Genomic DNA, 18720 nt, shown 5'->3' with positions numbered 1-18720 from the left:
AGGGTGGACATCTAAACTGTCTTCCATCCATATTTTGTCTCAAAGTCTTCAGGTCCACAAATCTGAGCCTACACTTTCTGCCTATAAAACTGCATTATGTCCTTTCTATGTTAAGTATTTTCCCATCTACTTCCCTGTCAAGGAAAACACCCCTCAAGTACTCTTGGTTGCTGATAGCAGTATAAGTATACTGATTGTCACTACTTTATCAAAGGATTTAGCACCAGATTAGAAGTCTTTATTTTTTAACCACCTCCTTCGTGTGTGTGTGTGTGTGTGTGTGTGTGTGTGTGTGTGTGTTTGTATACTGTGTAGGGTCAAAAGGGCAACTATGGGATTTGATTCTCTCCTTCCATCGTGTGGGTTTTGGTAATCAAACAGATCATTAGGCTTGGTGATGACACCTTTACCTACTGAGACATCCTACCAGTCCCAGACCACAATCCAAGTGTCATGTGAAGTGTTCCCAGCAACTTTGACCCTTGTGTTCTGGAGGCAGAAGCAGGATAACTATAGCAAATGTTGAAGCCATGCTGGTTTACATAGCCAATCTTAGGCTAGTCAGAAGTAGACTACATGACAAGACCCTGTCTCAAAGAGGGGGGGGGGGAGGCAGTTCTTCCACTGGGACTGCATTGAAAAAGAAAAAAAAAAGCATTCTTCTCTGGCCTAATACACTTACTACAGACATAGTGAACTCTTTTGTGTTCATTTTTACATTTTAAAAATTACTTTATTTTCTCATATATTACATCCTGACCACAGTTTCCCCTTCTTCCTTCTGCCCCCACCTTTTCCATCTCCCCCACCTCCTCCCTCCCCATCCACTCCTCCTCCATTTCCCTTCAGAAAAGGGCAAGCCTCTCAGGGACAGCAACCAAGCATGGACTGTCAAGTTGCAATAAGGCTAGGCACCTCCCCGCATATTAAGGCTGGACAAGGCAACCCAGTAGGAGGACAGAGATCTCAAACGCAGGCAAAAGTATCAGAAAAAGCCCCCACTCCCACTATTAGGAGTCCCACAAAACCACCAATGAAGTGGAAATTTCTGGTTCCTTTGGAGACTCAGTTATGTAATATGATGTTTTGTTAGGGCACACAGGTGAAAGGATGTTTTGCTGAAGCAGACACGTGAAAGGATGCATGATGCTTAGAAAGTATAGAAATATGACCCTACAGACAGTGGGAGGCAGCTCTGGCTTTGGTTTGCCTTGCTCTGCCTTATAGTCTTTGCTGACCTTTGCTTGCTGTGACTTCATAGAGAGTAAATCGCCAAAGAATTCATGGTATACAAGTGGCTTCTTGCTGCTTCTGCAGAATCAGGCTAATTGGCATAGCCTTGCCATTTCTTTTGGATCCAGCTGCCTTTGCTAATTCATGAGCCGAGAAGACTGGACTGCCAGTGCTGATTTGTGTTGGTGTTTTGTTAGTGGACTGGACTGCTGACAACGAAGATTGGAATTGCCCCAAAGAACTATTTCTTAACAGGTCCACAACCCTTGTTCCCTCTCTGATGACAATTGGGTTAGGCATCAATCTAAAAGTACGGCAAAATATCATTAAGCATCATTTCAATGACTTTTTCCCAGTCACAATTGGTTCTATCCTTGGTCTCTGGGCTATCTGGTCTCTGGTTTCTGGTCCTCCAGGCAGTGTCACAGGTGGCCTCCCTCTCATTGTCTCAAGCAGGACCAGTCATTGGTTAGCCACTGCCACAATTTCTGCACCACCTTTACCCCAGAACATCATGCTGGCAGGACAAATTGTAGGTTGAAGGTTTGTTTTGTAGCTGGGTTGATGTGCTAAACCCTCCACTGAAAGTCTTGCCAGGTTGTAGGAGATGGCCAGTTCTGGCTCCTTATCCTGCATTGCTAGAAGTCTTAGCTAGGGTCATCTTAATAGATTCCTGGAAGTTTCCATTGCACTAGGTTTCTAGCTTGCCCCCAAATTCCCCCTCCCCCCAATTCTAGTTGTTTCTCCCAGTACTATCTCTCTCCATTCTCCCCCCACCTGATCCCTCCTGTTTCCATCCCCCAGTCCACCTGCAATATCTATTCTATCTTCCCTCCCCTGGAAATAGAACCATGCTACCCTCTTGAGTTCTTGTTACTTAGCCTCTCTGGGTCTGTGGATTGTAACATAATTATCCTTTTCTTTGTAGTTAATATCCACTTATAAGTAAGTACCTACAATGTTTATCTTTCAGAGTCTGGGTTACCTCTCTCAGGATGATTTTTTTTTCTAGTTCCATCCATTTGTCTGCATAATTGTTTTACTTATTTACATTCCAAATGTTGCCCCCTTCCTGGTCCCTCCTCCCAGAGTTCTTCACCCTATTCCCCCTCCCCTTTGCCTTAGAGAGGGTATTCCCCCACTCTCCCACCCCCACCCCTACACCTCACCTGCCCTTCCCTGAGGCATCCCCCTTCCCTGAGGCACTCTACAGGATTAGGCACATCCTCTCCCACTGAGGACTAACAAGGCAGCTCTCTGCTACATATGTGCCAGGGACCACAGACCAGCCCATGTATGCTCTTTGGTTGGTGGCTCGGTCTCTGGGAGCTCCCAGGGGTCCAGGTTAGTTGACATTATTGGTACAGTTAGTTGATACCATTTTTCTTCCTATGGGGTCGCCATTCTCTTCAGCTCCTTCAATCTTTCCCCTAACTCTTCCATAGGGGTCCCTCTGACTTACAGTTGGCTGTAAGTATCTACATGTGTCAGTCAGCTATTGGTAGAGCCTCTCTAAAAACAGCCATGCCAGGCTCCTGTCTGCAGGCACAACATGACAGCAGTAATAGTGTCAGAGTTTGGTGCCTGCGCGTGGGATGGATCCCAAGTTGGGCCAGTCACTGGATGGCCTTTCTTTAAGTCCCTGTGTCTCTTCATTTCCTTTAGACAAGAACAATTCTTCATCAAAAATTTTGAAGATGTGTTGGTGGCCCCATCTTGCTGCTGGAGGTGGTCTCTTCACGTTCTGTATCCCCACTGTTGAGCATTTCAGCTCAGGTCATCCCCATTGAATCCTGGGAGCCTCCCAGATTTCTGGGATTTTCTAAAAGTTCCCTCTGCCCCTCCAACCCCTGCAGCTGTATATTTTAATTCATCTTCTTGGCCCTCTGGACTTCTCTCCTGTCTCCCCCATACCTCATCCTGCCTCCCTTTTCTCCACCCTCTCCCCTCTTCACCCAGGTCCCTCCCTTCCTCTGCCTCCCGAGATTATTTTGCTCTCTTCTCAATGGGATTTGAAGCATCCCCACTTGGGCCTTCCTTCATGTTAAACTTGATACAGTCTGTGAGTTGTATCATGGCTATTCCATACTTTTTGACTAATATCCACTTATCAGTGAGTACATACCATACATGTCCTTTTGGGTCTGGGTTACCTTGCTCAGGATGATATTTTCTAGTTCCATCCATTTGCCTACAAAATTCATGATGGTGGTGTGCTACAGTTTCTTACCACTTCCATGGACAGGGGCTGATTGGCAGAGTGATTTCAGCTAAGACAGCCTCATACTCTGAGGCAAGACCTGTAGAGGAAATGTGATGTTTGGAGGGAGTATAATAAGAACCCAATGGACAGTAATAGAAGTTGGGAGCTTGGCTTGCTGGTACAGCTTGTTGGTCTCGAGTCTTCACTGATTTGATTTTTGAGTCTTCACTGATCTTTGATTTGTTGAGAGAGGCACAGCCAAGAACTTCTCCTGGCATCCCTCTGGGTCCCTCTGAGGCTGAAGCCTGGCTGTCTCTGCTAGGTAGTGCCACCGCTGCTGATTCATGTTTGCTATCTGACTCTACTGAATTGGACTGCTGGTATATCCATGAAGTGTTTGCAAGTGGATTGAGCTGCCACTGCTGAGTCCTATGAACTGAACTGCTGACTTCCTGACAATACAGATAGGATTTGCTCCAAAGAACCATTTCTAAACAAGTCCATTCCACTTATATCCTTTCTTTTCCACTATCTCTGGTGGGTGGTGGGCTAGAAGTGAGGTTAAAGTGTTTAAGAACCATCATTAAATGTAGGCTTTGAAAAAAATTAAAGTTACAGAAGTTGAACATTTCTTTAAGTGCTTCTTGGCCATTCAAGATTCCTCTGTACCCCATTTTTAAATCGGGTAATTTGCTTTTTTGGAGTCTAACCTCTTGAGTTCTTTATATGTTTTGGATATTAGCCCTCTATCAGATGTAGGGTTAGTGAAGATCTTTTCCCATTCATCACAGACATGGAAAGAGCAATTCTCAACTTCATATGGAAAAACAGAAAACCAGGATAGCAAAACAATTCTCAACAATAAAAGAACTTCTAGTGGGATTACCATCCCTGACCTTAAGAGCAATAGTGATTAAATACAACAACAACAACAACAACAAACCCCACATGGTATTGGTACAGAGACAGGATGATCAATGGAATAGAACTAAAGACACAGAAATAAACCCACACACCTGTGGACAACTCATACACAAGTCCAAGGGGATTAAGGGGACATAAAACCAGATACACTGAATCTAATACAAGAGAAAGTGAGAAATAACCTGAGTGCATTGGCACAGGGAAAATTTCCTGAACAAAACACCAATGGCTCAAGCTCTAAGATCAACAATTGACAAATGGAACCTCTGTAAGGCAAAGGACAATGTCAATAGGGAAAAATGGCAACTTATAGACTGGGAAAAGATGTCATTGTGTAAATGTTTTCTTTATCCATTCTTTGGTTGAGAGACATCTAGATTGTTAGCAGTTTCTGGCTATTATGAGTAAAGCTGCTGTGTACATAGTTGAGCATGTGTCTTTTGGGTATATGCCCAGGAGTGGTATAGCTGGGTCTTGAGGTAGATTAATTCCTAATATTCTGAGGAACCACCAGACTGATTTCCAGAGTGGTTGTACCAGTTTGCCCTCCCATCAACAATGAAGGAGTGTTCCCCTTGCTCCATATCCTGGCCAGCATCTGCTGCAGCTTGAAGTTTTGATCTTAGCCATTCTGATGGGTGTAAGGTGGAATCTCAGGGTTGTTTGGATTCATATTTTCTTGACAGCTAAGGATACTGAACATTTCTTCGAGTGCTTCTTTGCCATTAGTGATTCCTCTGTTGAGAATTCTGTTTTGATCTGTATCCCATGTTTTAATTGGGTTATTTGGTTTGTTTATGTCTAGTTTCTTGAGTTCTTTATATATTTTGGAAATTAGCCCTCTGTTAGATGTGGGGTTAAAGAAAATATTTTCCCATTCTGCAGGCTTTGTTTTTTTTTTTTTTTTCATTTTACCTATTCCTGCATGGCTTTTTTCTTCTTTTTTCTCTTTCTTCCTTTTTTTCTGTCTGTCTTTTTTCCTTCCTTCCTTCCTTTCTTCCTTTCTTTGCATACAGAATTGGGCAAAATAGTACCTCACAGAGGAGCCCTTTCTGACCACACAAGTTATAGCCACATCACTACTATACTACTGCGTACTTGAATTCCCTTCATAGCATTTAGAGATCCATCTACTTCCTTCAAATAGGGAGGTACTGTTTTGTTTTTGAGACAGGTCCTCTCACTCTGTAGTTCAGACTGTCCTGCAACTCACTACATAAACCAGGCTGGCCTAAACTTTGCAGTACTCTTCAATCCTCCTACCTCAGACTGCTGAGTGCTGTAATTATAGGTACAAGCAACTATACCTAGCTTTTAAAAATTAATTAACTAAGCAGAGCTGCGGTGGTGCATGCCTTTAATTCCAGTACTCAGGGAGATCTGTGAGTTCAAGGCCAGCCTGATATACTACAGAGTGAGTTCCAGATGCACAGAGAAACAGTGTCTTGAAAAACATGTATGTATGTATGCTTGTTTGCATGAGTTTACGTGCACCACTTTCATGTGGGAGCCCTCAGAGGCAAAAAGAAGGAATCGGGTCCTCTGGAACTGGAGGTACAAATATTTGTGAACTACCATGTAGGTGCTGGGATCCAAACCCGGGTACTGTTAGCCACTGAACCATCTCTCTAGCACCAACCTCTTCACACACACATACATTTTTTTTTTAATTTGAAACTGTGTATCCTAAGATAGTCCCCAAATCACTATGAAGCTGAAGATGATATTGAACTCCTGACCTCCTATGTTCACCTCCCAGGTGGTGGGATCACAGGTGTGCACCACCACACCCTGAGGGGAAAGCACATTCTATATGGCCTAACTCTTTATACTGCTTATATTCTATACTACATAGCTCTCTTAAAAGGCCTAGGACATGGTAGTTAAACATTAAAGCATCTAATGTGGAAGAAAAAAAAAACCTTTAAAATGAAAAGTATGAAATTCACAGAAATAATACTTGGTCATGTTTTTGCCACCTAGTAAGTTTGAGCTATAAAATATGGAAAGCAACCCAGGTTCAGAACTTTGGGCATTGCAAAACTGTTCCCAAAGGCTCATGATGCTTTGTACTATTTACTCTGATCCAACAGGGCCTTATTGGTAAAATCCATGTTCTGGAAGGTAAGTTTAGGGATCTTCTGCTCATTTACTTATTGATCAGTCAGTGCCAAGAACATAGCTTGCCATGGATGAAGCCAATGAGAGTTATAAATAAAGATAAACAAAATTTGTCAACTCTGATCAATAAATAATTGAACATGGGAGATGTATTGCCTAGTAATAAATATCACAGATGATTTTTGTCAGAATATTACATAACCATAAACAAAAAGTACTTATAGCTAGGAGCATTGTACACAACTGTAACCCCAGGTACTCAGGAATCTGAAGATGATTAAAAGTTCAAGGCCGGGCTGGTGAGATGGCTCAGTGGGTAAGAGCACCCAACTGCTCTTCCGAAGGTCCGAAGTTCAAATCCCAGCAACCACATGGTGGCTCACAACCATCTGTAATGAGATCTGACTCCCTCTTCTGGAGTGTCTGAAGGCAGCTACAGTGTACTTATATATAATAAAAATAAATAAATAAAAAAGTATATAATGTCATTAAAAAAAAAGTTCAAGGCCATTGTTGGCTACATGATGAGGGTGATGCCAGCCTGAGTTACAGAGTGCAGTCAGAAACAAATAACTATACAAGGAACAAAGACAGAACTTCAAAGAACCCTTAGCCTGTAGCAAGTGTTATGTAGAGTTTACTACCATTACTCTTTGGAACAGTGTTTCTTAGTCTTTTCTATGCTGTGAACACCTCTGGCAGCCTGGCAAAGTCTAGAGAACCCCTTATCAGAAGAAGATGTATGCATTCTCTGAGACAAATAAGATTATGAAGGAAAAATTATATTTAAATACAATTACCAAAAATAACCCCCATCTACAAAGTAGTAATTATATATATATATATATATATATATATATATATATATATATATATATATATATATATATATATATATATATATATATACTTCTTTATTAGAACATGAAATAAAAGGCATGGGCTGAGGATGTAAATCAGCGGGAGAGTGCTTGCTAGCATGCACAAAGCCCTTTGTTCAATGCTTTTGAACATTAGAAGGGGGAGCAAGCTCTACCAACAGCACTAGCGACTACTGTAATTTTGAATGGATTATATGGTTTTGAGAAGAGATATTCATATACCCTGAATGTGCCCGATCTTGTCTGATCTTGTTATGGAGGGTCTGGCATGGTTAGTACTTGGATGAGAGAAGAGATATGTAATATAATATTTTATTCCAAAAATCTGGTTTCTGGGGTGGGGAAATGGCTCAGTAGGATAGAGTGCTATGCGAGCATTAGGACCTGAGTTTGGATACCTAGCACCCACATAAAAAGAAATCAGGCACAGCCACATGTGCCTGTAACCTCAGCACTAGCACGGTGTGTGGGTACTAGAGACAGGGCTTTGGAGCTTGCTGGCCACCAGCCTAGCAAAACAAAACAAACAAACAAAAAAAAACAAACAAAAAACAAAAAAAACCAACCAAACAAACAAACAAAAACCTTAGCAAGCTCCAGATTCAGTGAGAGATCTTTCCTCAAAGAAATAAAATGGGGAGTTGATAGAGGAGGAGACTTGACATCCTCATCTGATTTCCACACATCCTCAACATCCTCAAACACACACGCATCACATCACATCACATCACATCACATCACATGCAATTTTTTTAAACTTGATTCTCTCTCTCCATATATATATATATATATATATATATATATATATATATATAGTTTCACTATGGAGTTCTGGAACTCACCATGTAGTGAGTTGAATCCAGGCTGGATTCAAATTCATAGAAATCTACCTGTTCCAGGACAGTCAGAGCTATACAGAGAAACCCTGTCTCGAAAAACCAAACAAAACAAACAAACAAACAAACAAAAGAAATCTACCTGCCTCTACCTCCAGAACGTTGAAATTAAAGGTGGGAGCCACCATGTCTAGCTAAAACCTGATTTCAATTGGTGACAAAGCCACAAGAACTAATATTACTGTAGTTTGTTATTCACACTATCTAGAAAGACATGGTCCATATCTATTAGTGAAAATAAATAGGAAGTTTTTTCCACACAAGTCCACAGGCTCCTTAAACTTTCTCTGCTGACTCCAATGGACTGAAGCTTAAGCACTGTTTAGAGCAAATGGAAACCATTAAGTCAATGCTGCTTCTTATTATTTCTAAAGTTGTCTCAAGGTACACCATCCATTCCTTAGGGTTAAGAGAATGTTTGAAGATGCTCACTCTCCCCAATTGGGTTTTGTGTCCCAGTCCTTTCCACTTTCTTGAAGATCTGTACCATTAAGCATTCTCCCTCTTTATTGTATGCATTTCCCTCCCAAGATCATTAAAAAATAGGGATGAAAAAGACCAATGGTTACTACATAGGAAGAACAACAATAGAACCAAAAAAAAAATTCCAGCATTACATCACAATCCTCAGGAAATAGAGAAAAACTGATAGTCCTTACTTCTGGGAGATGAAACCATAACAAGGTAATGCAGTTAACCTTGCTGAGCATTCCTGCAGTTACCTCTGCAAAACAGAGTTGCATTGACTTTGTCTGCTGCTGACACTGGCAAAAAGAAAGGACCCCCAAGTGATGGATGCAAGAAGCATCCGAATGTGGCCTTATCATTTCCAAATGAGATGAGACCAAATTGAAGTGAATGGCTTGAACTCAGCAAGAGAGAGGAGATGTGAGAACACCTCTGATGAGCTCTGAGAGAGTGTGTGTTTAAGATACACTCTTAGCAGAATGTTTGTCCTTGAGGACATGGGAGTGATGGTTGAATGAACCTGCATGATGCTTTCCTAGGGTCACAATGACTTGACTGTTGCCCAGACCAATGACTACTTTCCTTTTCCCTTTAGTGCTGGGAGTAGAACCCAGAGGCCTTGTACACAGAGAACATCAGTTCTACCTGGGAGCTACACTCCAAACACTGAAGGTCATTTATCAGCCTTTGTGTAACTGGGGCTTTCTTACTACATTCGACATGGTTGATGGCTCTCTCCTCCTAGAAACCCCCATCTGCTGTCTATGATGCCTCCCTCTCTTGGTTCTTTAGAATTCTTTCACTTTCTTCTTGGGCCTCCCTCCTCCCTAGGGTGGTTGTTGTTCCTTTTCCTTGAAGATCTCATCTACCTTTTGGTTTTAAATATTCCCCTGTACTCTATTTCCAGCCTACTATCTTCACTGAACTTCAGGTTTATATAGCCAACTATTCACTGACCCCCTCCCCATACCAAATGCCCCTTAGTGCTTCCAGTATTTTGTCCTAAAGTGAACTCAGGCATTGCCTTCTAAACCTTCTTTATCTCAGTAGGTACCAATACCATCTTCCCAGATAATCAAGCCAGACCTAGGTTCTCATTACCTCATTTAATCAATTGCCAAGTCCCATTGATTTAATTCCTAAGCACTTCTTTGGTTTTTTGTTTTGTTTTGATGGTGCTGGGGATTGAACTCAGGGCCTCTTGTATGCTAAGCAAGTACTTTGCCACTGTGCTACTTCTGAACCCCCAAATGCATCTTAGATTTGGCACTTCCTTTCTCCTCCCCTCCAAAAGCTCTTTCCCATTCTATTTCAACTGATCAGACTCTACTGTTGTCTCTCTTTAAAAAGATGCTCCAGGAAGACAGCCAACAAAAGCCTGTTCCGAAATTCCAATTTTTAAAATACCTTTGCTTAAATACCTTCAGCATTCCCCACCACCATGTATCCCTGTCTGACCCATAGTCTCCCCCTCACTTTTAAGGTTCTCCATAGTTTGTTGGATGTAGACTAACTTCAGCCAGTTTAACACCATGCTCATTGGTAATAGTGTGTAACTTTATAACCCTGTACAGTGGTGTAACTGTTACTATAGGAGACTCCCAAACTGTACTTGGAGAGATGAAGAACTCAGCTTTATTATTGGTCAATGGACAGACTCGAGTTACTGCTTCAAGTAATAGGATCCCAATCCTTTGTCTCATATAGTTTTTATTGGCAATGCAGTATCTCTTTTTGGCATTTTCCTGATTACTGGGCTTTAAATTTTAGCCTGTGTAGTTACAGACCTCTAGAAGAAAGTTTACTTTTCTCAATTTTATTTTTTAATTAAACTTTATTTTAATTTTATATGTACAATGTTCTACCTGTATGAATGTCTGTACACTACATTCATTCTGTACTTACGGAGGCTAGAAGAGGATGCTGGATCTCCTAGAACTGGAATTACAGATAGTTGTGAGCCATCGTGTGGGTGCTGGGAATCAAAGCCAGGTCCTCTGGAAGGGCAACCAGTGTTCTTAATCGTTTGGTCATCTCTCCAGCCCCTTACTTCATTTTTAAGCCAGCAAGCATGTTTACAGAAGCAAAAACAGAAAATTCAAGGCAATTATTTGGGTGCTTTCTGCTTCTTTATTTCTCAAGGCAATTAGGATATGGTTCTTGGCATACCAAGCAAATAAAATTCCAAGAGACAATGTACTATATTTTCTCCTCAGTCAGGGCTACACTCCTGCTTAACTCTTTCCTGACATTTAGCTTTCCTTTACCCTTTTCAGGCCATAATAGAACTGAACCCACTTTTCCTTCTGTATATTACCAGATAAACATAAGGTGCAAATCCGTGTGTACCTTGTATTTTTTTATTGCCAAATCTAACAATTCTATCCAGATAGTGAGATACCCCTTCTCAGGCACCTACAGCTCCATATGCCTGTTACTGAGCCAACACTTGCCCCCTGAAAGGCTGGAGATCTAGTCTGACCTCTGTATCCTTATTAAGCAATACTACATGGCTCAGTGCATAAGAGAATGGTATTGTTTGCTCAGTGAATAGCTACATACGAATGATACTGCAATAAGCCTGCATGTTCTGGTGGACTCAGTAAATGCTCCATCAGAATAAATTCCACCTAAAACTCACCTTCCCTTCATAGCTGTGGAAGAATCACTTGATGCTTTACATATCTATCCAGGTAGGCAGTCTGGAAAGCTGGGAGTCGTCAGCTCTCTCTCTCTCTCTCTCTCTCTCTCTCTCTCTCTCTCTGTGTGTGTGTGTGTGTGTGTGTGTGTGTGTGTGTGTGTGTGTGTATGTTTAGAGCATCAAGGAGTAGGAGGGAGACAAGCACATCCAGGACGTAAGGAGGTGAGCAAACCAGCAAGGGGAAAAGTGGCGGGAGAAGAGAAAGAGACAGGAAGAGCCCAAAGGAAAGTGGCAGGGGTAGGAAGGACAGGTAAGAAAGGAGAAACTAGCTGGCATGAGTATAAGGAGTGACATGTGCCTCAAACAGGAGGTCTGGGGCTCTGGGAACTGAACTCAAGTAAGTGCCTTTAACCCCTCAGAGCCATCTCACCTGCTCCTCAGCCTTTCTCTTTAGTGTAGACCATAGATACAGTTTATTGCATGGTCAGGTATAGCAGTCTCAAGGATGAGCGCAGACAATGGCCAATATATTACAAAGGAAGATACATTCTAAAGGTGTAGAAGGGGACAGCTTCCAGAAAGATTATGGTGCTGACTTATATTTTTAAGCAGGCTTTACATTGTTTTCAAACTTTCTAGAACAGACAGCTTTCCTAGGGAGTATTTTCCTAGCCAAGTGATTGACAGGCCCATTTGGATTAATTTAGAAGGAACAATGGTATCTCTCTGGTTTTATTTTTCACTAGGAAACTACAGCTAAATACTGATTTTATGACTCTCTAGACAGTTTAGAATGCCATGTCACCACACAGTGTGAAATATGACTCAGAGCCTATTCTTTTTAAAATTACAATTATTTATTTATGTGTGCACATCCTGCACATTGTACATGAGGGTAGGCAGGTATATGGAGAGCAGATAACGTCTTGAAAGAGGTGGTTGTCTCCTTTGGCCACATGGGTTCCTGGAATTGAACACAAGTCATTGGCCTTGGTAGCAAGAGGAAAGTGCTAAGACATTTCACCTGCCCCTCAGGTCCCATCCATTTAAAAAGATATACTTTTGCTTTTAGTTTTTAATTCTCTCAGTGGTGTGTGTGTGTGTGTCTGTGTATGCACATGTATGCATGTGAATTCGGGTACCTACAGAGAAGCCAGGATGTCAGGTCCCCCTGACGTGAAATCTTTTGCAAGAGCAATGTGTCCTCTTTAACTGCTGAGCCATCTACAGAGCCCCTAGAATCCTGTTCTTTTGACCAGTAGTCAGCCCTGCACTTCCAGTTTCTGGCTTTACAAGATGCTGATTAGGAAAGAAAGGTCCTTCCTAGGTGACCTTCAAGCCTGTTACTATCTGCCTGCCTAGCCAGCAACCCCACTTTAAGAACTAGGGCTCCAAAATCATTTAGGAGATGGGCATCTTTTTTATCTGGCCACTTTCAGCTGCAAGGAGACATAGATAGAAGGGGGTTTCAATGAGTGGCTTGAAAGCCCTTTGGGGGTCAAATGATCCTTTCACAAATATGTACATCATGATTTATTAAAGTAGCAAAATTACATTTATGAAGTAGCAATGGAATAATTTTATGGTTGGCTCATCACAACATGAGGAACTATATTAAAAGGTTACAGCATTAGGAAGGTTGAGAATCACTGCTTTAGAATTTCTACTCTTGCTAACTTTCAGGCAGGAGGATGATCAGGGGGACCAAATATACTTCTGGGCCATCTGAGGGTGAAATGACAGTAGAAAACACTTCAGATCCAGCAATGTCACAACATAGGTAAATTAAATGGTGATCTATAGGTAGACCGGGTTAGTTTCACACACATAGAGTTCCTGAGCCCAGCCTGATCTAGAGGTTTGGTTTGGTTTGGCCTTTTGGTAAAAGATTGTCCAGAAATCGCTGTGTAGACCAGGCTGGCCTTGAACTCACAGAGATCCACCTACCTCCCAAGTGCTGTGATAAAAGGCATGAACTGCCTCCACCACCCAGCTCTGATCTAGAGTTTTAATCATGAGTATAAGGAGGCAAAAATAGGAGCAGCAAGATGGTTCAGATAGAAATACTGCCAAGCCTGATGACCCCAGTTTGGTCTCTGGAGCCTACATGGGGAAAGAAGAGAACCAACTCCCACTAATTGTCCTTTGACTTCTACATGCATGCTGTTGTATTTGTGTGCCCACACACATACCCAAGCACACAAAAATGAATAAATAGATAGATAGATAGATAGATAGATAGATAGATAGATAGATAGATAGATAGACAGATAAAACAAAGAACTCAGAAACAGAAGGCTGCATAGAATCACAAACCTGTTTTTTAATGAGGGAGGAACAGACAGAACACTTTTCCTTATTTGCTTGTTTAGACAGATACCTAAGGTCACATGTGTGTCACTTTTCTAAAGGTTTTTAGTTTGTGGGTGTTTCCTATGATGATTCTCCTTTCAAAAGTAATGAACACAGCCAGAAATCTAGGGGACTTTGATAGCATGATAAAGATAAAACAGATCTGATCACAACCAGGTGGAGACATACAGAGATGTCACTGAAGTCTCTATTTGGTCTCAACTTGGTTCCCTGGTCCCCATGAGCTCCATAGAGAAAAAAATCATATTGTAAGATAAGTGGAGTTTATTATAAGGTAAAGTGAGGTAGTCTCAAGGATGAGAGAGGGCAACGACTAAGGAGACCATTGGAGAGGGAGACACTCTCCAGGGGTGAGAATAGGCAAGCGACCAATGTTCCAACCTACATTAAAATTGTAAGGTTTTAGTTATATGTGTATATGTCTATATGAATGCATGCCATGTGAATGAGTGCTTGAGGTGGCTAGAAGATGGAGTCAGATCCCCTGAATCTGGAGTCTGAACAGGTAGCTGTGAGCTGCCCAATGTGGATGCTAGGAACCAGAATGTCTTCTGGAAGAGCAGCAAGTGCTTTTAACTACTCTGTGCTCTCCCCCCCCCTCTCTCTCCTTCCCTACAACCTGCATTTTTATAGAGGCTTTATACTATTCCAAAGGCAATTTCTGTAATAAGACTTGATTGTTCATCCAGTAAAGGGATAGCTGTGGGATCTAAATCAGTTCAGTGTCTCCCAGCCTCAATTTGTTTTGCCCTGAAATGTCCCTATCTGAGAAGATCATGTCTGCAAAGTACTTGGGTCATAAATGATGGTTTCTCGTAGTGGGAACTAAAGTTCCTAGAGAAAAGGGTTGATGGGTCAGGGTGCTTCTACCAATCCAAAACCCAATGGATATTACCAGATAATGTCTAGGACCTTTTGTGAATGGCCCCACTTTCCTGTATGCCTGTTGTTTCCACTATTTTTTTTATCTTTTATTCCTTTTTTTGAGACAAGGTCTCACTGCGTAGCCTGGCTGGCCTAGAACTTGCTATGTCGACCAGACTAGTTTGGAACTCACAAATGTCCACCTGCCTCAGCTTCCCTTATGCTGGGATTAAATGCATGCACAATTATCACATCTGGCTTATTTTATTTTGTTGAGATTGGGTCTCACTATGTAACCTTGACTAGCCTGTAGCTTGCTAGATAGACCAGACTGGCCTTGAACTCTCTCTGTCTGCCTTTACCTCCCAAGTGCTGGGATATCAAGCAAGTACTACTATATCCATTTGATTTTATTTTTATTAGTTTTTAAACCTTTTTAAACATTTTATGTGTTTGTGTGTATATGCATGTGTTCAATGTACCTGTGTGTGTGTGTGTGTGTGTGTGTGTGTGTGTGTGTGTGTGTGTGTGTGCACATGTGTGCAGGTGCTCACAGAGACCAGAAAAGGCCTTCAGATTCCTTGGATCTGGACTTACAAGTGGTTATGAGCTGCCTAATGTAGAGGTTGGAAACTAAACTCTGGTTCTCTAAAAAACAGCGAACACTCTTAACCAATGAGCCATCTCTCCATTTTTAAGCTGAATATTGTTCAGAGAGCCAGCAGTCCTAGAAGACAGTGGATTCATATACTAGAGTTCTGGCTTCCATCTCATCTTTAGCTGGTGAATTTTATAGGGAAGAGACTTGAGGGCAGTCAGCCAATAATTCAAAAGTTCTGTTTTGCCATTCTTAGTTGACTGGTGAGTCTTGTCTCTGTGATTTATGGTGTTGGTGGTTTCCTCCTTATTGCCTCCTCTCTTAGCAGAAGAGGGTACCACAAACATCAAGGCCACTGAGTCTCCTCATGCAGGGACTAACCAGACCCAACCCTGCTTAGATTCAAAGAGCAGATGAGATCAGCTGGGTTCAGGATGGCATGGCCATAGATGGCCAGTGAGTCTTCCATAGCCAGTTGTCTGCATGACATCTAGATCAAAAGCTAACCTAAACTAACCCTAAGTGTCTATAGATTCCTTCTTATAGAATGAAGTACAAATATGTACTTATAATATAGGCTATCTAATTCAGTAACCCTATGTTTGTGCCTCTATCATTTTGCTCCTATCATAATGAACTTGGATTCTTTAAGGACATGTCATACTACTTGACTCATATGGCACATGTGAGGTTCTGTAGTGAATGTATTAACTCTGACCATACCCTATAAGATGGGTATCGTACAAATAAATAAAGTTACTACTGGAAAGTCTAGCTAAGGCAAGATAGAAAGTCAGATAATTGAGAGCTAGAGAGATGGTTCAGTGGTTAAGAACACTTGCTGCTCTTCCAAAGAACCTGGGTTAAGTTCTAAGCACCCACACATGGCAGCTCATAACTACCTGCAACTCCAGATCCAGGATGTCGGAAGCCCTTTTCTGGTTTCCGTTGGCACCCAAACACATGTGGCACACATACCCACACACATAAATAAAGAAAAAATAATTGTTAAAAAGGAAAATTAAGGGGCCACTATCTCAGAATCTGATTAAAGCCTCTTCCCAACTGAGAAGCAAGAATTCCAGCCCAGTCAATAACACTTACTATAAAATGCTTTCAACATAAGAGTTGAATCCATTTCATAGGTATTTTATATTAAAATGGCAGTGATCAGGCTTAAGGCCGGAATGTATATGGCCTTAGGTAGACCATCATTCCTTTCCCCAAACATTGCCTGAGATTTTCAAACAAAACTGTTTACAGTAAATATATCCTACCTTCAGGTGTTGTAGCTAGATTTTTATCTATGGACTGTGATCTTATCAGGTGCCCCCCAGGAACTGAAAGAAAGATGAAATTTCAAGACCTGTAAGTCATATAAAGTACTCAGAAATTGCTGGTTGTTTGTGAGCCTAGAGGCTGCCTGGGGCTGAGAAAAAAGAAAAATAAACCTGGGTATGCCCCGTAGTTAAAACATTCCTGGGAACAGCTTGACCATAAGATAAAGAGGAATGTGAAGACAGAACAGGGCTATCTGAACTGAGTCAACAACTCACAGAACTCTGACACCCTGCACGTACATGTAACTTTTCTGCTGATGTTTGAATAAGCAAATAGTGTGTTGCTATGCTGAATTCCACACCTCTAAGCCCCTTACCCCATAAAAACTCCTAGCTTTCGAGCCTCATGGCCGACATCCGTTATCTCCTGTGTGGGATGCATGTCGGTCCAGAGCTCCGTAATTAAACGACCTCATGTAATTACATCAAGATGGTCCTTCGTGATTTTGTGGGTGCATGCCGCATCGGGAATTGAGTGGGAGTTTCCCCACTAGGTTCTATCAGAACCACTCAGTGATAAGAAAGTAACTTCAAAATGACACCAAAATCATATATACTCACACACATATATGTATATATAGTTTAGCTGGTCTTTGCTACTTTATGGGTTCTTTTCCCATCTTTTATTCCCCTCGCACCCCACACTGGTTTCACCCCCTAACACTAGATAGGAAAGAAACGGGGATAGAGGGGAGAGAAGAATTAGGAAAATCCCTGAATCTAATGTTTTTCCTTTTGTTTCTTCTTTGATCATGGCTACTGACAAGCCTCAGCCAAGCCTCCTGAACAACCAACAACTACCTACCACAGTGCTTGGGACCCTAACATTTATGTACCCACTGAAAAGTTCCCAGAATTCCAAAAGTCACACAATTGCAGAAATTGTCTGCAGCTGGCAAAAACATGCTTCTGCTAGAGCACAAGGCAAACAATTGTCAGCTGCTGCAGACAGTCTGAAGCAGTCCCCTATCACCTATACCTGAGATTAAAACAAAAGTACATTCCTGTAATATTTCTGTGTTTTTAAAGAAACCAAAAATCCAAAACTCTCACCACATATGTGTTTATGATAGTATATTGAATATATATATACACACACAACAGTAAATCAATGAGTTGCATGTCTTCCTTGAGGAGCCTTTACCCACATTTGGATATGTTTTGCTTTCTATTGAGTATATCTTTTTCTCCTAATCTTCATACATGAGCCTATATTAAATATCATTAGTAAAATCCCCAACTCTACTTCATAAACTGGCTAGTCCTAAATATTTTCGTAATTGAAGCCACAAATCCTGATTTTAGGAGCTTCTAGAACTCCTCGGGGTGATAAGGGTTAACAATACCTCCTTTATCCAGATCCTGAAACAGTGGCAGAGCATTCCAAGGTCATACTGATACTCAGAAGTAAATCGAAACTTCACACTGGGGCAGCCTGGCCAGGGAGCCTGCACTTTTCTGTCTACAAATACAAGTGGACTCTGTGGCCTTCCTGAAGAAGGGAATGAGTGGCTCTCTACAGTTACCAGGAAGTTTGAGAGCTGGGAATCTAGTTGGCCTTGTATGGCAAGAGGGAAACCATTGTCTCCTTTTAGTCCTTCTGACCACATCAGTATAAGCCTTAAGTATTGAATATCCAGAAACTCAGTAACATCCATCTGGTACTTTTAACAACTATGCAATAGTTAGAGTTGGGCCAAAACTCAAAAACACTTTTTTAAAAAGTTTTTTTTTTTTTTTTTTTTTTTGGTTTTTAGAGATATGGTTTCTCTGTATAGCCCTGGCTGTCCTGGAACTCACTCTGTAGACCAGGCTGTTCTGGAACTCAGAAATCCACCTGCCTCTGCCTCCCGAGTACTAGGATTAAAGGCGTGTGCCACCACTGCCCAGCTCAGTCTCATCTTTTACATACCTTTGCTTGCTCATACATGTGGCTTGCTCAGGCCTTTGTAGCTTGTTTAAGCTTTTCAGTCGTCTTTCATTTTGGAAAACTGTCCAGCCACCTTAATCTTTATCAACAATTAACAAGCTGAGCTGTGATGGTTTTTATAAACAGACACGGCTGGTCTTAGAAAGATGGCAATTAACCCTGTCTTGAAACCCCCCCCCCAAAAAAAGATGGCAATTGTTTGATTTTGAAGATAGTATTTATCGCTTCTCAGCCTTTTGGCTAAGATC

The sequence above is a fragment of the Mus musculus genome, chromosome X, assembly GCF_000001635.26.
Source record: "Mus musculus strain C57BL/6J chromosome X, GRCm38.p6 C57BL/6J".
Lineage (NCBI taxonomy): Eukaryota > Metazoa > Chordata > Mammalia > Rodentia > Muridae > Mus > Mus musculus.
Note: the sequence above shows the minus strand (reverse complement) of the source record.